This window comes from Triturus cristatus, chromosome 7, assembly GCF_964204655.1.
Source record: "Triturus cristatus chromosome 7, aTriCri1.1, whole genome shotgun sequence".
NCBI lineage: Eukaryota > Metazoa > Chordata > Amphibia > Caudata > Salamandridae > Triturus > Triturus cristatus.
The window spans coordinates 471,783,639-471,807,618 of NC_140590.1; positions in this window are offsets into that span (position 1 = coordinate 471,783,639).

Genomic DNA, 23,980 nt, shown 5'->3' on the forward strand with positions numbered 1-23,980 from the left:
AGGGCTACACTATTCTCTCAGATTTATTTAATATTTAACAGCATTTCCTGTTTTTTTAATCTACAAATGCACTTTGTTCATTTTCCATATTTAATCTATACTACAACGTTCTTTTATATCCTCCAGGCCAACACTAGCCACTGACTTATGTAATATTTAAAAGCAGTTTGTTCCTTTTCAACGTGCAATTTTACCTTTTTATTAAAGATGTTTGTGCGACAATATGTTCTTTTTTGCTGTACCTCTTCTCCATGATTCGGGTCATACCATACCATACAATGATAGGCTATATGGCCATGCCATACTATGCCATACCATATCATATCATACCATACCATACCGTGCCATACCACACCATACTATACCATACCATATAATGACAAGTGATACAATACCATATTATACAATGATAGGCCATACCATACCATAACATGACAGGCCAGACCATCTCATACCATGTTAGACAATAACAGGCCATTCTATACCACATCATATATACCATAATATACTATACAATGACAGCTCATATCATACCATACCATACTATAGGATACAATAATGTCTGCGACATACCATACCATATTCTACAATGAAAGGCCATACAATACCATACCATACAAAAACAGGCCATACCATGCCATACCAGACATATCATACCACACCATATAATACCATACCAGACAACGACAGGGTACACAATATCATATAATGATGGGTCATGCAAAACCATACAATACTATCCATACAATACCATACCATACATATCATACCATACAATGACAGGCCATAACATGCCGTACCATACTATACAATCACAGGCCATACCACGCTACACTATGCTATGCAATCACAGCTCATACCATACTATATAATATCAGGTCATACCATACCAGCCATACTATACAATAGCAGGCCATGGTGTACCATACAATATCATACAATACCACCCCATCACAGCCTATACCATTTAATACTATTCCATACAATGAGAAGCCTTAACATACCATACCATACAATGATATATCATACCAACCATACTATACAATAACAGGCCATGGTGTACCATACCATATCATACAATAGCATACCATACATTCCATACCATCACAGGCTATACCATACCATAACATATCATACCATACCTTATCATTCCATACAATGAAGGGCCATACCATACCATACATACCATACCATACCTTACCATACCATAACATATTAGGCAATGACAAGCTGTACCATACCATACAATGAAAAGACTTAACATTTCATATCATCCCTGACCGAGGACCACTGGAATTTTGTGGCAGTGGAGGGCCAAATTATGTGGCAGAGCTGAGTAAGTTATGTCGCAAGAAAAGCCGAATTATGTGGCATTATGTGGCGCATTCTGTGATAGTATCCCTTCACTATTATGTCAATTTTAAACTTGTTAACATTGTCTGGGCATCAGTTGCACCTCTCTAATGCCAGTTTAACACCCATATATAGCAATAAGCAACACAAAGGTGATCAGTCCAACTTTGCAAAGGGCCTTCCACTGCACTTGGCTGCATTTTCAGTAACTTTTGAACCATTTAAGCTACAAACAAAAAAGTGTTTTTGTTAAAATCTGCAGATTTTGCAGCAGATTAAGGATTATGTGGCGAATGTGGAAAATCTATAAATATACAAAATGTCTGCACAAACGCATAATTCCCTACCTGTGCCATACAATGAAGGGCCATACCATTCCATACCATACCATGCCAAGCTATACCATACCACAACAAGCCAGACCACACCATACCATATCATGCCATGCCATGGCATGCCATACCATACCACAACAGAGAATACCATACCATACTTTAACAGGTGAGGCTGTACCATACTATACCATACTACACCATACCATACAATACCATACCAGACCATAAAAGACTATACCAATAAAGACCATAGCATACCATACTATACAACATAACAAAAAAAATATTTAACAATGCCATTTCCCATAGGCGAGGCTTATTGGCTGTGCCAATCCTTGTTTGGTAAAAATGCAGATGGACCAACCTGCCTGGACTATACAATACCATGCCATACCGTACCTTACTGTACCATACCATACCAGGTCACCATACCAGGTCATACCATGCCATATAATAAACACCAATTGGACAGCTAAGGGCTTTTCCACCACACTCACAGTAAATTCTCTTACTATTCTCGTATGGCAGTTTGCCCACCTCCCTGGGTCCGATGTCCAACATGCAAATTCTTAAAATATCACAAAAAATGGAGAGGCAATGTCTCATGATCAATTCAACTTTCCTCAGTTAATTCAATGAGTTCAAAATGAATGCTGCAAACGGCTTGAGAAGATGTTAGTAAACTGTATTTCTTTATTATGCTTCAGATTTTCTTCATACAATACAGCCACGGCATTTTGCTCATACACGAAGCGCTTCATCAGGGCTTGCACTCTGTAATTGATAATTGAAACACATGTTTGTGGTCATCCACATATCAATTGGCAATGTCAATATTTCTTCTATACAGTTGCAATGGAATGTCCATCACTTAGCACATGTTGTCGCCATGTTCGGCGTGTAAATTCCAAATCTTCAGGATGATGAAGCCCGTTGTGTATGAATGAAACTTGTTGGTTGCTTGGCTGTATTTTATTCAGAAAATCTGAAGAATAAAAAAGAAATTAATTTTAATGACACCTGCTCAAGACATTTAGAGCTTTATTCATTAAATTAACTGTGAAATGATGAATTGAACATGAGGTGTTGCCTCTCCATTTTTTGTGACCTACCATACAGCAGCACACCATATCGTACCATACCATACCATTCTGTACCATACCATTCCATGACAAGCCTCACCACACCATACCATACCAGATAATACTAAAGAGTGACATACCATACCATCCCATATCATAGGCCATACCATACCACACAGCTAGAAAAAACATTAACAAAGCCAATAAATCTCCCATAGGCGAGTCCTATTGGCTTTGCCAGTCCTGGTTTGGTAAAGGGACAGATGGCCTGGTCTGCAACAAGGCCGCTGGTTCTAGAGCAAACTTGTGCTGTGCTCCCAGGATTTTTGCCCGAGATATCAATACAACTGACACTGAACATAAAGTCTGAAGTGACAATTTAGACCATGTGCCAGATTGTTGTCACCATTCAGTAGTGTTAGAAAATTCAGAACAATATGAAGTAGGGGGGGGGGGAGGCGGTGCGACCAGCTCACTGTATTGCATCTCTTACAGCATTTCGTAGCAATTGTTATGTGGTGAACTCATACCGCATCTCCTGGGTGTGATAGCGGTCCTACAATATCAGTGAAATAGTGCCATACCTAAAATAAGAGCCAAACGCAAACTCAGAGCAAATGTTTCTGAAATTGTTGCACGTGCTTGCTTTTTTCCAGCCTTACCGCCATTTTGGAAGCTGCAGCGACATAAGAGGGCATCTGACGTTCCAGTGGCCCAGTCAGCCTCGCATCCTACTCAGTGGCAATGTCAGAGAATGGGAGAGCCGCTACAGGTGCTCAAATAACCTTTTTGTTTGACCAGTGCCTGTCTTCAAGGGTACTCTCACAATGCACCTCTCTCACAAAGAAACATAAATATTACCAATTCACAACCCCAAAGCGCTTTAATTTAACTACAAGTGATTAATTAGCCCTTGTTCTGCTCTGTAAGAGTGTTTTTTAACTATTCAAATAAATTTACAAAGTCTTCAGCAAGTCAAAGGTACTCATGGGGCCCTTCTTTCACTTTCCTTTTTTGTAGGGAAAATACTCCGTGTATGCATGACACCCCGCCAAGGAGAGAGTTGAAAGCTCTAATCACGCACTTGGGTTGCTAGTGAAAAAAAAATGAGAACGTTTAGGAAATCCACTGCTGGGGCCCTCTTTACAGCAGCATTCTAAAGAATAACTCTGCTCCAGAAAAATGGACAAAAATAACTATCAATTTGAGAGTTTAAATATAGGTTTTTTTTCTCTCAAGGTGTGACGGTGTAAATTACATCTATTATCAACCTTCAGCCCGTGCATTGGTATAATACCTCACGCGTCTTTCGAATCCCAATCCTTATATCATAAAGTTTGCCACATTACACAGACAGGATTTACCTATACTAGAGCAAAAATAAATCTAAAAATAAATACTTATACCATCCTAGAGTTAAAATAAACTTAAAAAGAAATACTTATACTAGGGTCTGACTTAGGCTCCACCTCTGGTTTGAGATTCACTTATAATTCCTGTTATTTCTGTTTCACAACACTGGATGACCACCTTCCCTTTCAGTAAGAGTTTCTTTTTTTTCTTTTTATATTCTCAACCGGTGCATTCCCTATACCAGTGGCAATGGGCCCCAGTACAATTAAGGAGCCCCATCCTCTAGTCTGATATTAAAATGTAGCTATATTGAGTGGGTGTTTGGCCTCTCATATCCAAGGGCCCCAGTGCCACTGCACCAGTTGCACAATTTAAAGCTATTAGCCTGCCCTGCATTACCCCTGTGACCATACATTGGGAGTTTTTGTCCACCAGGTTGTTTGTTTATTATTTGGTTGAAGCAGTCCTGCTGCACCAGTTCTCTATGCCTACACCACGCCCCTGCGTCTTGCACGCTCCAAGCACGCCCCACCTGCAGTTTGGTATTTTTCATCCATCCAAGGGCCTAGGAGATGGGTGGGGGTACGTGTAGCTGTCTGTGCACTCTGCCTCTTTCCTTCCTCTACATGCATTATGGAATTTGAGGCATGTTATGACCAATCCGCTTTCCTTCCTCTACACAGATCACAGTATTTGTGGCACAATATTGCCACAAATACTGAAACCTGAACTCCTGTCTACAATTGGAGGTTGTGATCTCATATGAAGAAAGAGGACGTTTCAGCATGTTTAGACATGGTGGAGTTCTATGCCAAGGTTATTAACAAACTTGAGAGCAAGTCAGTGGAAATCAGAAACTCACTTAAGAAAGATTTTGAATTCTCCTGGTAAAAGGGATGGAAATGGGAGTTTGCAGATGTTAAGAATGGCTTGGTTGGTGCAGCTGAGTTCCTGAGTTTCAACTCCAGTAAAAGGGGTTGTATTGTGACCTATCGCAGCGCAAAAGGGTTGGGAGTCATGCTATTGCTGAGTGATGAGGATAGTGACAACAGCATTTGCTCCCTGGAGTCCCGTAAGAGTGGAGAGGAAGTGACTGTGTAACAGAGAGAGAAAGGTGTTACCTATTAATGGGGTGGGAAAAAAATCAAGGATTTTGTGTGGGGGACAGAGGTTTTGCTGGGACTTGTCACCAACAGCTGGTGTATGTTGTTGTGAAGAAAGCTTTGGATGCCATCTTAGTGTGGAAACTCAGGCAGATAGGATCATTGCAGGAATTCTGTTTTGAGGCAGTGTATATACCAGGCCCATTCAACAAAGCTACTGATTGCAGAGGCTAGTTGCCGACAAAGGTGATGTGGATGATGGTAAAGATTACGGGGCAAGGAATTTGTGAAAGTCTTCAATATCAGCGGTCTCGCAGAAAACCTGGAAGGAGAATTTGGAACGAGATCCTGTTCTTCAGGAGGTGAAGATCAGAATAGCGAGTGGCTGGGGGAGTGTTGGGGGAGAAATGATCCTTCCAAAGTGAAGACCTTCTGGGAAGTGAGGCATGAGCTGGCTGTTAAGGGCGATTTGATTGTTATTGGGACATGGTTGAATTCTCAGCATGAACTGAGGGTAAAGTTGATTGAATTTGAACATGGAGAGTCATCAAGGTTTGGCACGTGTAAGGACTGACTGTGTTGTGATTAAAGAATGTACAAATCGAGAGAAATTAACGATTGCATAGATCTTCGAATGAGTAACAAAGTGCGGAAAGTGAGAATGCACCAATGACTCATAGGAAGCTCCCTTCCAAACCGTGGAAGAAACTGACTTTATACATCTTTAGACTAATACAAGGAGGAAAGGCTATGTGGTTTGTGTTGTTTTTCACAGTGGCCTGAGATTGTTGTGAGGTATTTTGCGGGTTTTCCGGAGGGAGTGTTGTATGTCTAGCGTTGAGACGATAACAGAGTGCTGTTACATTCCAGAAGAATGCAGGATTTTCTTTTTTTGAGATACAGAAATTGTTCACCAGAGTTTGGCCTTGTACCGTGCTGAGGGGAATAGTGTTGAAACGTTCAACAAAACTGTGAATCCGTGAATGAAAGCATAAAGTTGGTGAAGAATGTGCAGAAAACTGGTGGGAAGGAAATTACAAGCTAGCGGATGCTTACTCTGTACTCCACCACGAGTAGAACCCCTTTTTGAGGAGTTGAGGGGGAGAAAAGCCAAGCTGTGGGAGTAGCCTTCAACAAAGTGTTTCAACAACGGTGTTGCTTCTGGATCTTTATGTTTTCTCTGCATCCATGCGGTCAGATTTCTCTGCTTTAGTATATCCTCTCGATGTAAGGACTGGGAGGAGGAAGTGCAATGCCTTGATTACTTATCAGTAATTTTCCTTACTCCGAGCCCTGCTTTTCATGGTCATAGTCCTGGATAAGGTTGGTTTTGACCACAGGTTCATTGAGGTACTTGGATTTTCAGATAAATTTCAGAATAAAAGCCTCTTTTTGTCTCTTAGGGAGGAAATCAAGTCTATGTCAGGGGATGTATATAACTATTTGTTTTTTAAATACTTTTAGGGCTAGGGTAGGTGTATCATGTCTGTGTAATGATATAAATCTCACTAAGTACTTTGAAATAGAAGACTAAGACATAGTGTAATGAAAAGAAAACAGTAAGTAATTGGGGCAATATACTGCAAAGGGAGTGCTGCACTTGCCTAGGCTCCAGAGAAGAAATACCCGTAAGAGATTTTCCAAGAGGCCGAATGGCCAGTGTCTGTGAGTCTAGGAGAGACTTAATCAAAATACTTGCATGCTTGTAGTATGTGAATTCTCACACAACATATGTCTGCTAGTACAAAATTACTGGTGGATTTTATTCTCCTTAGACAGCAGTTCTAGTGCTTGGAAGAAATTAAAATGCTGGCACAGTAGCAGTGTGTCACTGTTATTCATTCTAAAGAGCCCTTTTGCAGAAGTGGGTTGTTTATCATACGTGTGGGGCATATTTCAGGTTTTCTTTATTCTTTGTGTGCTTATATGACAGATGTATGTGTGAGTGCTATTCAGTTGAAGATGCTGGGGTCAGGCTGTGCTGAAGCGCTTATAATGCCATCAATAGATTGTTGGCACTGTGAGGAGAATATGAGGCCGTTAAGAGAGGTGGCTGAAGCGATAAGAGTCAGGAGTAGAAGCACCGAAGGGGTGGAAGTCAGGAGCTACAAGTATTGCAGATAACCTGATAGAAGCCTTCATACATCTAACCCCTGGCAAAACTCTGGCAAGCGTAGTCGGAAAAGTCCCAGGTTTCTGAAACCTTAGTTGTGGTCCAATGAAACAACACCTGAAGGAGCCGGGTTCCACGTTCCACACCTCCTCTGGAACCCTAGGCTGATGGCCTTTATTGCCTGCTTTGCAAGTGTGGAGGGGAGGAAAATTCATTATTACTTTGCCATTTCCCAATAACCCTAAGGACCACAGACTCCTAAAACACATTTTTATACATTTATTATAAAGTCAGAAATAGTTGGACAAATCAACACCTCAAAATGAGAGTGTAAAAATACATGGGCACCAACACAGAACCAAATCTAGGAATAAAATGTAAGCGGTGCAACATGCACAGGATAGCCAATTGCTAGATTAAGACACAAATGATCATAGAAACCACATCCAGGGTCTTCTTCATTAATAAATAAAAGACAAGACACTATCTGTCCCTTCACTACCTCTATAGTAGTATCCCCACTTAGCATTTCCCAGGCAAACCCCAGAAAGGGGTCAGCACGTGAAGACTTCCTAAGAAGCACGCTCACGTTATATGGGCCGAGTAGCTTAAAGCTACAGAGCTCGTTTTAAGTTGCTCTCCCCTCCCCAGGTTAGGTAAAAGTCCCTTGGGCTCTGTCCCTATCCTTAATACAAAAGTTGAAAATCACACCCACAAATATACCAAATGACTATTTCATCCAGTTGAATACCTTCTGGTAGGTAATTTTTCATGAAGCAATAGTACTTGCTCTACGACCTTGGCTCCCAGCGTTTCCAGACATGGAAGCCATCCTCCTTTATCAGCTCCGCTTGTTCAAAGGCATCCTCTCCTTCCTATGTCTGACTAATTCCTGAAACAAAGATGTTATTCTAACTAATATGGATGAATTTTTGCACCTACAACAGAGGCGTGAAAAGAAAAATATTACACAAACACATAACTCCAATTAACATTTTCACTTAGAGCAAGCATGGAGAAACGAAAGCTAGGCCTATCAAGTTCAGCTAACATAAGAACTAGTGCCCTCATTCAAAATACAAACATATATGAACCATTAATATGCACGCATTATTTAAGCCTTTATATGAAAAATAATTAGTCATGAATACTCTTCACACGTATATGATTAATCTAAACGCATACATTTGCTACGTTAATTCTTTGATTACATGAAGAAAATCTTTAGCACTTCACGTTCATGTTATTAAAATTCACGTTCTAATACCTTAATGTTATTACAACAATAAATTAAATGTGGATGCGAACTAAGCATGGTTATAATGCACCCCTACAAAATAAGGAGCAACGCTGCGCTCTCTCACTCCCTTCCTCTCTAATATTTCTCTAGTTGACACTGAATTAAGTAGTATTACAATTAAGCCTTCAGGATTCAAACTATTAAGTGGCACTGAGGCAAAGGAACCATTCCTCTGTTTCTCTGGAGTAGTGTTAATGAATTGGCAGATGTGACAGAGCATTTTGCAGAATGAATGTAAAGAAATTCAGATCAGGGGTTGAAGGAGACATGTGTGAACATGCATCTGTAAACTCACCACCGTCTCAGAGAAATCTGTTGTCCAAAGTAAAACAGCTGGGGTCACCATACCTTGGTGAATGAAGCTTATTTCTTAGTACAGTTTTGTGGTTAATGGAAACTAAACATGAGTTTATAGACTCCAGTCCAACACTGTCTGTGACCGAAATTTTTCAGTTGCCCATCAAAGTTTAAATAAAATAATGTTTTACATGCATGGACATGGTATGGATAATGGTTTATGCAGAGCACTGTCAAAAGTACGACTTGCAACTTTGCCTGTCTCAAATGAAAAGGGTTATGGGAATCAAAGAGGAAAAACTCCGTTACGCAAAGTTAAGGCACTAAGGGGCATATCAGCAAGAAACTGCATTGAAATTATCGCCGCTTTAGCGGCAGAAAACTGCCGCTAAAGCAGCGATAATGGGCTTGATAACATGCCCTTGTGAATTCCCATAGAAGCCCATATTCTGGTGTCAACATGGGCTTCTATGGGAATTCTCTGCGGCATATTATCAAGCCCATTATCGCCGCTTTAGCGGCAGTTTTCTGCCGCTAAGGCGGCGATAATTTTAACGCCGTGCTTGATAATATGCCCCTAACTATGTTTCAAGTTTAATGTCCCTTGGTAAACCTGCTCTGATCCCCATAGAAACATATCAAAGTATTCATGATGGAGTTTCTGGAGGATTCAGCTCGACTTAGCATCAGTCATATCCCTTCTGGTCTTAATCTCATTTTACAACCAATAGCGATCAAAGGGAATCTTCCTGTTCACAGCCATTCTTTGAGAAGCTCTAAGTATAGTGCCTAGTTGGCTGTGAATCTTTAGAAGTCATCCACTGCACAGTTTTAAGTCTGGCACTTTATTTACAATAACCTTTTTCCACATGGATGTAACTGGTTCAATGATGGTAACTTTGCTGTAGGGCAGGAGTTTAGACAAGTATTATTTAATTGGTGTCAGTAGTGACATAAGATTTATGCCAGCCATTGTGCTGCTGGTTGCACTAACAAATCATTTTGAGGACTGCAGCAGAGCTCTCCATTGATAAACTGTAAGTGAGATAGAATTAAATTTAAGAGATTCTGTTACACAATAAACACATAACAAAAGCCACTGTTCTACAAAGAATAACAGATTTCTTTAACAACGTATTACAGTGAGGGTATGGAAAGGGTGATGGGCATAGTCGATGATAAGCTGCAAGATAGTGCTCCAGTGGGAAGAATGTCTGACATTTGTCCATCACTAGTTTTGAATGCAAGAGACTAATCTAGCACAGTTTGTTTGATGGCTGTGCGGGTCCTCTTGGAGCTCCCAGGATCCCCGAAGAATGGGGTTTGACCGCCTGGCATTCAGAGAAGATTGAAGACCATCTGGTTCTGGATGCTTCTACCCTCACGTTGTCCAGCGCTGCTTAGAGTGATTTTTTTAATGTGCTCTAGAGTTAAAATGACACAACCTTCAAAACAACAGATAAGCTACTAAGTGGATTAAATACAAATGAAATGACTCACTATCTCCTTGAGTGCTCTAGCCCTGATTTCTATGAATGGGCTGCACTTTCTGTGGTTACAGTTCCCTCTCCTGCTCCTTTGGGTGAAGAGGCTTTAATGGAGTTTGGTGTTCTAATTGCTGACTTGAACAGTTTGGGTTAATTTCCTCCGAATCCAGGCGAATTCCCACCCCATTTAAAGGGAATATGTGAAAGGAGGCCTCTCCCATTCACAGGGATTTAAGATCCTGGAACATGAACTTAAACAAAGAACAGATGTGTGGACAGTATGGGGTGTGGCCCATTGTGACAGTAGAATAATGAATAATTCGACAGAGCACCAGTCTAATAGAGAAGGGCTACCTCTCCCATGTTAACTGGATATCCTAACTTATTATTAGCTAGAAGAAAACAGTGTCATGTAAACAGATGAAAACAGAAATGCAGGTAAATATGAACAAGAAACAACCACAAAGTAGCTCTGCACCTAGAACGTTTCATGAGAAACAAGGGTCCTTGCACACTTTTATGTCAAAAAGTTGGGTTGGAGGTATTGCGTACCACTTAGAACTTGGTAATGATGAACTAAGGGGCAGAGTCCCAACAGCAAACTACATTTCCCAGCAGACCTTGAACTTTTATGTAGCCTGGAGATGCAGTGGGCGTCCTGGACATCTGACCCATGGCATCTCTGCTAGGCAATCGTGATACAGTGTTGCTGCAGCAAGGATCTTTCTACATGGATCTGTTTTTTTTCTTGAAAACACCCCTTGCTACATTTTTTTTGTATCACAGTACAATGAGAATACAGAGAAATAATTGTTAAATTCGTGTTGTTTGGGGGAAACAAATGGACCGACATGTGAACTACATGGACCCTACTGTGACTGAAAGGGGGATATTAGCAACAAATTGCGATAATTATCGCAAAACGCGCTTAGCGTGTTTGTTTTTATCGCCGCCTATTGCTGGATATTTTTACAGAGATAACACGCTATTAGCAACGTTTATCTCCACTGTGATAAAATATCCAGCGATAGCGGCGAAATGTCTGAATATCGCTGGAAATCACGCGATATTTACGCATTAACTCAATGGTGGACTTAGCCTGACAATCCACCTCCCATTGAAGAAACAGGTAAGCCATGTTTTTAGCAGGTGTTAAATACTGGCGATAATCGCACATAGTGCGACTTTTTGGATCGCTTCGCCTGCGTTGCTAATAGGGGGAAGTTGTGTTAGCGACTGTTTTCAGTCGCTTTTAGTTGGGCACGCCTACCATGCATGTCATTAGCGATAATGATCGCTGGCATGCAAGGCGATAGGAAAACCGGCCGCTATCGCCAGAAAGCTGTTGCTAACGCCTGTTAGCGACAGCTTGCCGATAGGGTGATAAAAATATCGCCGCTTTAGCGGCAAAAAGTGCCGCTAAAGCGGCGATAGAGGCCTTGCTAATATGCCCCTAAGTTTCTAAGGAGGGCTTCTGAATCCAGGACTAAGGGGCATATGCATCAACATTGGCATTTGCGATTCCTTATTAGCGAAAAATAAGGATTCGCTAATAAGGAATAGCAAAAGGCTATGCATGTAGGAATCGCTATTCAAATAGCGATTCCTTAACTTTCCTTAATTGCTACTAGCAAATTGCGAGTAGCAATTAAGGAATGCCATCCCAATCATTCCTATGGGCCTCCAGGCCCATAGGAATGAATTGGAGATTGCATGAGCAAATAGCGAGTACCAGTAGGTTCTCGCAATTTGCTCATGCAATTTCAAGGGTGCAAGGGTGTCAAAATGACACCCTATTGCACCCCTGAAATTGATATGTGCACATATGTTGCACACACACATGCTCTAAGGGCATGTGTGTGCGCAACATGAAACTTTGAAAAATGCACAAAAGTGCATTTTTCAAACTTTTAGCAAATTACCATGCAGTTCATCTTCATGGTAATTTGCTCCCCCTATTAGCGAAATCGCTAATTTTTTTACTTTAATGCATTGCATTTAAGGAATCCCAAATTGAGATTCCTTAAATTAAGGAATCTCAATTTGGGATTCCTTAAATGCTATCGCTATTTAAGGAATCGCTATTTAAGGATTCCTTAAATAGCGATTTTTGCTTTTGGGTTGATGCATTGGGATTGGGTATTTTTAACTCAATAACGGGAGCTATTAACGAATCGGTATTTTACCGACTGGATTTTGGCTTGATGCATGAGGCTGTATGTTGCTTATGGTGTGTATGAATTCCAAAGCATATTCAGAGTGCTGGTATATTAACACAAATTGCTCAAGTAAGGAATAGCAGACTATTAATGCTTATTGATTATCTTGCAGTGGGGCAAGATTCGAGCAGAAATGATATGTCAACTTCCACACAGAGGGAAAAGTGTTACAACGTCAGGTAGTTTTCTAAGTAATAAGTAGAAGTGATAGCGAACACATATTTAAGGAACTCATTCTGTGCATGTTTACTTTCAGGAATGACAAATTTCACATCAAAGTAGAGAGAGTTAGTAATACAGACATAGTGCAATGTTTATCCACTCACTGTTACAGTTAAGTGCAGAGCCATTATGGGAAGTTACTAAGGTTGTCTTTACATATCCACTACATATTGCAGATATTATTGACAGGCAGAAGTGATGGAGTCCAGTGTCTCTGATATCTCCGTTTCCGCATTCCCCTTTCCCATTTTCTACCACTGACCCTCATATCCTTGTGTATGTGGTCAGTGGTGGAGGCTGTGAGAAATTGAAGAGTACAGCATTCCTGTTGGAGCACAAAGTTTAGCACAGCCGGACAGTTTAACTGTGTGCCTTACTAACGGGTGTCACACTAAATTATACAAAAAAGTGAAGCATTGACTGCTTGAATTAATCAGAGCCACTGTTAATTAGACAGGCTGCATCTCAGTCCATCGTTAATTTTCAAACCATGCCACCTCAGTTTGGCCATATGGAAATCGCTCTTTTTTTAAATAAAATCTTTTTATTGTTTTCGATACAAACAGTACATATAAGTATATAACCTAAAAGCAGCAGACAGAGACCATTAGGTAACGACTTTTGATGCATCACATTAGTGGAGGAGTCCTCCAGGAGTCACATATGGGAAAATAAACTGAATAGGGGCAAACTAAATATTTTGCTGCCTAGCCATGTCTAGGCACTAAGTGTGTCATATCCACCATCTTCCTGCCCCAGAGTGGGGCCTGTATCCAAGCCCCTATAGGGTAACCATCCTGCCCAAATTTTCTCCCACTAGCGTGGGCATCCCCTTCCCTAATATATTGGCTTCTCATTAATCATACACCAGTCTACGTCTCGCTCTCAGTCTCCCTCCCGCGTGACCATGGCCCCTCCCCATAATTGTGCTATGTTACGCTTTGCTACTGTAAGGCCCAGCGAATTAGCATATTTTGGTGGTGGTTCCTCTCCCCAGATATGTAGAATGCACTTCTTTGCTGTTGACGGGGGTGTTTCCATGGTCACTTCCCCCATTATTTTCTGCAGGTTGATCCAGAAAGTTTGGATTACTGGGCACGACCACACCTTGTGGAAGAAGGTTCCCTCTGCCCGGCAGCCCCTCAGTCAAAGATCCGTTGAGGCACACCCCATGCGTCTAAGAGTTGTGCGGGCATAGTAACAGCGATGCAATATGCGCACAAAAATCAATCTGAACCCTGTGTGTATTGCAACCTCCTGAAAGGTCCCCAACGCCTCCTCCCAGTCTCCATCATCGCGGTCTCCAATGTCAGCCTCCCATTTGGATCTCAGCGCGGTGAGGATGTTGGGCGACTTCTTTTGTAATTTTTTATATATCAGTGACACTGTCTTTTTGGGTAATGCTTCAGTTAGGACTCTGTCCTCCAGGGTGGAGGATTCTGACAGCAGGGTCTCCCCGGGGAAATGTGATCTGAGGGTATGTCGAAGCTGGAGGTATCAAAAACCTCAGTGCCAGTCAGTTCATAATGGGACTGTAATTCTTCCCAAGTGAGCATATTGCCATCCCTCAAAACATCCCCTAACGTGGAGATTCCTATTAGTTTCCATGCTTTAAAACCCTGGAGATCACGCACCTGGGAAAGTGCGTCACTGTACCATAGTGGGGTCATGTTAGTAAGCGTCCTCTTCCATCCCAAGAAGGACGTCGCGGCGCGTCATACCTGGGCTACTGTGTATGTTTGGGGAAATACGTTTTTACCCTTAGGTGAATTGTAAAGTATGGCTTGAAATCCCCCAGCCCCTAGGAGAGTCGCTCTAATCTATAGTTCAGGTCGTCCCAGGGAGCAAATACCCAATTGTTCACTATCGCTAGGTGCGCCGCCCAGTAATATTTTCCATGTCTGGAATTCCGATGCCCCCGTCAATACTCCACGCATTAGCTTGGAGAGGGCAATCCGTGGTGGGGCAGCGTGCCACAACAGTGAGCGGAGAAGGGATTTGATGGATTGAAAGAATCTATCTGCCACCTAATGAGGAGTTTTGTAAAGAGTGTAAAGCATTTGGGGTAGTGTCATCATTTTAAACATCTCCACCCGCCCCAATAGTAAGTGTTGCAAAGTTTTCCAATGTTCGACATCTGCCTTAAAGCGTTCAAGGAGAGGGGCTAAATTCAGATGGTAAAAAGGGGTGGGATCCATGGTGACATGTATTCCTAAGTATTTGAAATGTCCAGCCGATATAGAGGTAGTTCCACACTTCTAGGTAGTGTGGGCATGGGACCTGTTATTAGATGCATGAGGATTTTCCCAGTTTACCCTGTAGCCTGAGTACTGGCCAAAGGTGTGAATGATATGTGTGAGGCAGGTGATTGTGGCAGGGGGGTTGGACACATAGAAAAGGATATCATCCCCATACAAGGATAGGTGCTCTTCCCATGATTCTCCCCATGTAATTTCCCTTACAATTGGATCTTGTCGAACCTATGCCGCTAAAGGTTCCAGGGCTAGCGCGAATATTAGGGGGGAGAGAGGGCATCCCTGCCTGGTCCCTCTGTCTAGGGAGAAGCTACGGGATGTTATGACATTCACCTTAACCTGGGCAGTTGGGGCTGTATACTGTAATTGCATCCAACCTAAAAATATTGGTCCAAATCCCATACATTCAAGTGTTCCAAACATATACGTCCTTTGGAGAGTGTCGAATCCCATTGAGGCATCCATGGACAGAAACATCGTGGATACTTTGTCATTTCTGAAGCCCGCCATCACTCCATATAATCTATGCAAGTTGAGACACGTTCCTCTGTTAGGCATAAAGCCCATCTGGTCAGGATAAACTAGGATAGTTATGACCCTGCATTCGGCAAGGACCTTAACCTCCACATTAAGGAGGGAGATGGGGCGATATGAGGTGCATCTCTCCGGTGGTTCCAGTCCTTATGAATAATGACTATCATCGCTAGGACATTGATCTGGTGGGAGTGTATGCTCTTCCCTCGCTTCCGTCCACATGTGGACCAAGTGGGGCTCTAACCTCGATGCTAGACATTTAAACAGTTCAATAGGAAGGCCATTAGGCCCCATCACCTTGCCTGAATTCAGTGCTCGTATTGCCTGTTCTATTTTACATTGCTCAATGTCAGCCTCTAAGTAGTCCCGATGTTCCTCCGAGAGCGTCGGGAGCTTAATGTCCCTGAGAAAGTCGTGGATCTCTGCAATGGACCATTGTCTAGTGGGGGAGTAGAGTTGCTCGTAGTGTTGTGCGAATGCCTCCTATATTCCCTCAGGGTCAGAGATAGCTTTGCCTAGCTCTGTAATTATTTGGGGTTTTCTCTTCTCTTGAGCCATGCGAGCAGTTCCCCGGGTTGTTACCTATTTCGTATATACACCATTGGGACAGGGTACATGAATTTCTCGCCCTATTTTCCATTGTCTCTATATACTTTTTGTCAGAGACAAAGGGTGTGGACCTGATCTTCATTTAGGGTGTTACCTCTCTCCCTTTCTATTACTGTATTTCTTTCTCTACTGAAAGAAGTGATTTTTCCCTTTCCCTTTGTTGCCCCACTATTTGCGAGTAAGCCAATCCTCACATAAATGCCTTACAGGCTTCCCAGAGTGTTAAGTGGGAGGCCACTGAGCCCTCATTGATTTCGAAATAATTGGTCATAGCTAGATCTAGCTCTTAAGTGAATTTGCTATCTTGACTATAACATGCGTTAATGGGCCGTGGTCCAGAGGTTGTGCTGGCGTGTCCCCATAGTTCTAGCCACAATGGGGAAAGGTCTGAAATTCCTCTGGCCAAGTGTCGTACCTCAGCTACCTTCGCAAGGTGGGCAACCTGCGTAAAAATATAGTCCAGTCTAGAGAGGCTTAGATGAGCTCCGGAGAGGAAGGTGTATTGGCGATCTGCCTAATGTCATGTGTGCCAGGTATCTGCTAGGTCAAGGGCCGTGACAAAATTGGACAGTGTTGGGTCCTAATGGCCAAGGTAGGAATTGGCATGTCTGTCTAAGTCTGGTGAGAGGAGTGCATTGAAATCTCCCCCAAGAAGTAAAACTCCCTCAGGCAGTTGAAGCAGCGCCTCGCTCAGCCTTGGAAGTGTGATGCGATGCAGTCACGGTGGGGCATTGATGGAGCACAGATTGAATGGGATTCCCTCCCAGGTGCCAGTTTGCGCCACATAGGTTCCCTGCGGGTCAACCCAGGTTTTGTAAAGAATAAAAGGGGTGGAGTTTTTGATGAGAATGCCTACCCCCTCTGGAGTCAGTGGTGTGTCCTGGATGTGCAACCGTTGTATACCGACCTCTAGTCATTGCTTTACAGGTGTTGTCTAATAAGTGGGTTTCTTGCAATAGTACAATGTCAGGGGTATACTTGCACATAAACTGGTGAACCATACTTCATTTGGTCTTGATGCCAAGTCTGTTCACGTTCCATGAGAGAACCGACAGGCGACACCTGACTCTAAGGGGGTGGCATATTGTAAAGTAAAAAGGAGGGCGAGAACCGCCCCAATGCGAATGGTGTCCCAATGTGATATTTCTGTCCTCACTCTCCAGGTGTCTGTGTCTCCTCTTTTAACTATCCTCATATAATCAAGAACTCCCCCACCCTGCTGCCCTGCCAGGTGGTAACTAGACTGCCCACCCATCCCTAACTGGCAAGGTTCCTTTCGCTCCTAAAGAAAAAAACATGTTAGTCAATTAGCAACTGGGGGGTAGAGAGAAGGCTGAGGCCAAACTGTTCCTTCCCGCTCTGGCCTACTGGCCTAACAGAGAACTTGATTTCAAGAGAAAAGTGGTGCCCATGCAGCGGTGGAGCTGAATATTTGCTATTTAGTATTATCACTTGTTCCCCTGCTCTTTGATCTACCATTCTATTTTCCCCTCTCGGCCTGACCTGCGAGAAACCCCCCTACCCGTGGCTCGTGAAAAGAGGTCAGTGGACATCATGACGGCATCACAATTTGTGCTAGTAGTGGAGTGGAGAGTGACTTTTAACCCTGTTCAGGGATCCGGCTGCTCCCGACTCTCATCTGAGCCCCTCCCCCCATCTGCAGCATTAGCCGAGTCGTCTCGCGGCCGATTGTCTCTGGCCTGTTCTTGCCCCCCACTGTACGCTTCGGGTGTGACATCCGGTATCCCCTTCCATCTCCCGCCACCCGCCAGCCCTCCAGACACTCCATTGCTAGGTTAGGAGAGTCAAAAAAAACAAGTGTTCCTTCCGCTATTACTCAGAGCTTGTTAGGGAAAAGCATCATGTACTTGATTTCACAACTCCGTAGTCCACGCTTTACATCTGTGAACTTCTCCGGGTTGAAGAGTTTCATACAAATTTCAGATCTGGGGAACGTCTTGCCGCCTGCAGGATTACATCCCTGTCCCTATGATTAAAGATGCTAGCCAAAATGGTGCGGGCCTAGGGAGGGGGGGGGGTAGTAGGTACTTTCTGTGCCCTCTCGCCGAGAAGAATTTCGAGAGGCCTTTTGGCTGAAGCACCGTGGTTATAAAAAGTTCCACAAAGAGGTCAGTGCAGGGCTCGTCCACTTTTTCGGGTCCCCTACCAGGTGCAGGTTATTGCGCCTTGATCTGCTTTCCATATCCATTAATCGAGCCTGCATAGTGACATTATCCTTGAGTAGAGTGGCTACTTGTTTCTGTAGTTGGGTGGTTGTTTCATTGATACCTGTGACCGGTCGCTGCGTCTCTTGAAGCCTTTCTTTCTCTTTATTGAGCTCCGCTCTCATCAATGTCATTTCAGCACCTACTGAATCTAGCTTAGGCTCCAGAGTTCCTTGACACTCTGAATGGCTGCCATGATGCCTATCAATGATGGTTCCTGGGCTTCCCCACCCAACTGGTGTGCGATCCCCCCAGTCCCACTCTCAGCTTGCGTGTGCGGTGGAAGGACATATAACTCCATTTTACTCTGTTGGGGCTTTTTCCCCTTCCTTGCCTCCAGCCTTATTGAGAGAATGGGGCTCTGAGGCCGCCCTGACTGCCATTTGCGTCCTGAACCACTCTGCCACCCCTCGTACTGCTCCCTGCCATGACGGGAACCCCAGAAGTGAGGAGGGTGAGTGCAGGGGCCTGCGTCCCCACCTGTGGGTCCCTATCGCGCGTCCTGTTGGCATGAAGGGCACGCGAGTTGGCCCCAGACTGTGTGTGGAATCTCAGGTGCACGTCAAATCGATTACTGTATTTTCCCCCATCTCAGAAGGCGCCACAGCAGGGGAGACGGAAGGGACCGTGAGCCCCACCGACTTCTCCCACCTATCTTCCACCCAGGCCTGTCACCTCTTTAGGCCTGCTGCTGTGCTCTGCAGGCTGCCCCGAGACCACAGCCAGATCCGTAAAAAGTCTTTAAAGTTAGATGGGGGGCCGCAGCCAAGGGAAATTCTGGCCCCCGGGTCTCCACCCTTCAGCCCAGGTCACAGTCTCAACACGGCCTCCAAGAGGGGCGCAATTGCCGGGCTCACTTGGGCCTCACCGCGTCTCCCTCTTTGCGGCCCGTTCACCCTCACTCTTGCAGCCTTCAGGTCGGGCGCCGGAGCGACGTGGAGCCCCTCCCCAGGCTCAGAGGCAGAACAACGGTCTCCACCTGCAATTTTCACTTTCTTTGCCGCAAGTGCACCTCTGCAGCTGGGCATTTTGGCTCCGGCCCTCGCGCTTCTTAGACCGCTCTCGGTCTCCACGCGTCACCACCGACTCAATCGTTTCCAGACACGGACAACAAGAGCCTATCAGGTAGGAGAAGCCAGGGGTAACTTTCTTCCTCCTGATTTATAGCGGATTTTAGCAGGATTTTGGGGCAGAGCGGCCCGGTGTCGGGAGCTCTTCTAATGGGTCTTGATCAAATAAGGTATTCTGAGGGTGTTTCATTTTTTTTTCGCTACATAATCATATTAGCTAACCATTAAATACTTAAGCAAATGTTTGTACAGTGATGTGTTTTTTGGGTTTTGGATTGACATTCTTGCTTATTTCTGCCTCTCTGTGTCTACTGGACACAGCTTGTAACCAGGTTTTCTAGGCGCTGGGTACTGAAATAGTTATTTAGCCATGTCTCTCCCACTATCTTACACCTGTTACCAGATAGATATGGACTGTGGCCATGTCCAATAGTTTATGTCCAGCACCCAACCCTCAATATCCAGCTCTTAATTTGTATAAAATGAAGTGCAGGGCCCACAATATTTTTGGGGAGTCTACTGCAGCTGGGACCGGCCCAGCTCCTTCAACTGCTGTATTAAATGCAAGTGTAGGATGCTGGCACTTTATATAGTGGACCAAAACGAAGTACGTTGTGTGAAAAGTCCAGGCAACCCTCAGTGGTTTACAGAGTCAAAGAGGATAACAGTAAATTATATCTTTTGTGGTAGTTTGGGTGTGCAGCTTTGGCTTATCAGAGGGTAATGCTAAGCATTTGTTGTACTCACAGAGGCAATACATGAGACACACACTCAAGAATAAATCTGAGACCAATTTAGAAAAATAACTAATATTTATATATAAATGTTGACTCCAAGAACTTTGTCATCAAGTAAGTACTTTTATAAATATGAATTTTGAAAGGTAAGTAAATACTTCACTTAAATGCGTCTTTATGCAGCATTGCTTCCCTATGGGAGAAAATGCATATGTTGCATAGAGTTGTTTGCGATCGGTTTTTGGGGGCCTCCTTTGGGACTTAAGGTCGTAGAGGGCCAAGGTCCAAAGTACTACCAGCAGTTAATCATTACCTTCCCTGGAGCATCTTAGTGTAGAGGTGCTGGTCGGTTTAGTAGCTGTGCGTGCTACACCAATGGAAAAAAGGGGGGCCACCTAGAAACAGGGAAATAGGCTGCCGAGGGGGACTTGGGGACAAGTCTGGGAGCTCCCAATGGAGAGTTCAGGTCACAGCACAGGGAGTGCGGTGTTCCAAAAAGCTCCATGAAGTGACGTGGAGTGTTTGTTCTCAAGCGGCTCATAAGTTGGCGAGCGATTGTGAATGAATGAATGAATGAATGAATTGAGTTCTTGTTGAGCGCAGCTGCCACCCCAAGGGTATCCTGGCGCTTGACCTTCAGTAATTCATCAGATCTAATGCACTACATTGGTTTTGAAAAGAGAAAGGTCTTCAACTCTTTTTTAAAGGAGGTTAGTTCTTGCTTACTCCTTAGCAGCAAAGGAAGAGTGTTCCACAACTTAGCTGCTGCATAGCCAAAAGCGCGTCCACCCATCCTCACTCTGGCGATTTTAGGAACTTTTATCAAAAAAGCCGAGGAGGATCTTAAGGGTCTGGCAGCCTGATACCAAATGGAAAGGTTTTGGAGTGGCAGAGGTCCTAGACCGTGCAATGCCCTGAACACAATACAAGCGGCCTTAAAGAAAATACGCTGCTGGACAGGCAACCAATGGAGATCAGATAAAGCTGCTGAAGACGACGCGGAACGTGGTCGGGTTAGTGCCAGTTTGGCTGCCATGTTTTGGATCCTCTGCAACCTAGACACCAAAGACTTAGGAGCCCCCAGAAGCAGTGCGTTACAGTAGTCTAGTCTACTGAGTATAGTACTACGCACCACCTCTGCTCGAGCTTCCAAGGGAAGCAACGGCAAGATTTTATGTAGGGCTCGGAGTAAGCCCATGCACGTTGCTATGGTCTTGTTTACTGAGGTGTCTAGCTGCAGACTAGGTTCAAACATGATCCCCAAGTTACGAGCCGACTCAGCAGCTGTCACAGTACCCATAATGGAAGCCGGCCAGAAATCCTCTGGTAACGGGCGGGAGGGCCGGTCCAAAGAGCAATGAAGCACCTCGGTCTTTACCCCATTAAATTGTAGTGAATTAAGCCGAAGCCATTCTGCTGTTTCCGACATACACTGATGGAAAGTGTCCCTCGAAACCACCTCCTTACCCTCAAAGGAGAAGATCAGTTGCGTATCGTCGGCATAGTTGATAACTGAGATGCCGAAAGATTTTATCAAACTGATTAAGGGTCGGAGGTAAAGATTAAAAAGAATCGGACTGATCGCAGACCCCTGTGGCACACCCTCTTTCACCTGACGTATGGCTGAACGAAAAGGTGGTAGTGCAACCGCTTGTTGCCTATTATCAAGATATGATTTTAGCCAGTCCAGCGCCAAACCAACAACACCCGCTTTCAGGAGACGATCCAAAAGGACACCATGATCCACCGTGTCGAACGCGGCCGACATGTCCAGCAGCACCAAAAAAGCTGCCTTACCCATGTCGACACGAGTTCGCAGATCATCTAGCACGGTGATCAGGGCGGTCTCAGTCCCATGTGCTGGCCTAAATCCGAATTGGACTGCGTCCAGACATGAGTTAGATTCCAAAAAGTTGGATAGGGTTCTTGTGACCAGCCTCTCTAGAATTTTTATAGGAAATGGTAACAACGAGATAGGCCTATAGCTAGCTGGACATAGCGGGTCTAAAGAAGCCTTTTTTAACAGAGGTTTCACTATTGCTAATTTCCAGCTATCGGGTACTAAGGCTGTAGCCAATGACTGGCAGCAGATGGTGTACAACGGGGGTAGCAATTCTGTCTGGAGGGTCTTCCATATTTTGGGCGGCAGCGGGTCAAGTGGGGAGCCTGAAGATATACCATTAGCCAGTGTATAGAATTCCTCCAAGGAAGGGGTGGGAAAGCAAGATAGTTGATGTTGCTCCCCTTTAACCTCCTCATCACCTGGGAAGTGAAGGGGTTTCAAAGGAGGGAGCTCTGTCACGGCCATGTGGCCTGGGATCGAAAGGCCACTCAAAATTAGCCTAATTTTATCCTCGAATGCAGCAGCCAAAGAGTCACACAGTTCCTGAGATGCTACGGTGACTGGTGCTGCACAGGTAGGGTTTGCCAAGTTGTTTACCAGTTTAAAAAGGGTCTGTGATTTGTTGGTGGCTTTGGCCAATGAGTCTTCCAGAAACTTCGCCTTAGCCAACCTTAAGTGAACTTTATATTCCCGCAAGGCCTGCCTATATGCCACACGGTCCAGTTCCCCATAACCTCTCCTCCAGGCGCGTTCCGCCTGTTTACAGCGGCGTTTCTGTTGACTAAGGTCGCTAGTAAACCAGGAGTTAACTCTCCGGGGTTTAGTCTTCACCCTCTTTAGAGGGATCAGTTCATCTAGTGATGTCAAGATTTGTTTACTAAAAGCAGCGTAGCTTTTATCCACGGTTTCCTCCACCGCGAAAGTTGTAGGCAGCAGTGAAGGCGGGCTTGACCACCTTAACAAACGGGACCACTGTCTACTAAACTTATACCTAACCAGGCCATCTGTGAGAAAAGATAACGTGCTAGACCTCCTCCTGGTGAGATTTCTCATTGAGGGCTGTTGCAGCAGGTCAAGACCGCTCGCTTGAGAAATCTGCGATTTGCATTGAGGAAGCTGCAGATCAATTAGAATGTCTACTTGAGCTATAGAAAGTTGCAGCACCCGCTGGCACGACGTGTAGTGTCATTTGCACTGATTTTATAGTGTGAGACAAACTCTTGGCACTTAAAAAATCAGTGCGAGCAGCACGACTTAACAGACTCCACCGCTGGCGGAATGTGGCAGAGTTTTTCTGGCACTTTGCAGAGTTCTGTGGATTAAAACTCAGCGAACTCCACCCATTCTTACTCCTGGGGACTAGGGCACACAGCCAAATGGTTGGTACCCGGGCTGGGGCGCTTGGGTGCAGAGTGGAAAGGTCAGCTGGGCTCTGTGCATCCTAGGGCCTTGCACTTGTCGATCTTCGCTGGTTGAGTGTGCAAAATCAGGACAGCTGGGCCACTCTATAAGTGGATTTCTGTGGTGCTACATCTGTTGCTGGCTGCTTTGTGTCAGTGCAGTGGGAATCCGCATAGGACTCTCACAGGCTCTGTTTGTTGCAAAGGATCTGGCTCCCTAGGTATTGCTCCTCTGCACTATAGTTGGTCCTGGTGTCCTCTCACTTGGTAGGGGGTCATATCTGACCTTAAGGAGCACAGGGTTCTCTTCCTGGAGGGTTGCTACGTCAGGCTAGCTGGGGAGTGGCAACTTGGTTGAGTGGACTTTGCCATTTCAGTTCCTGTGGACTGCAGGGGAGTAGCTCCTCTACCCCAAGAAAAATTGTTGGCAATATGCAAAGGGA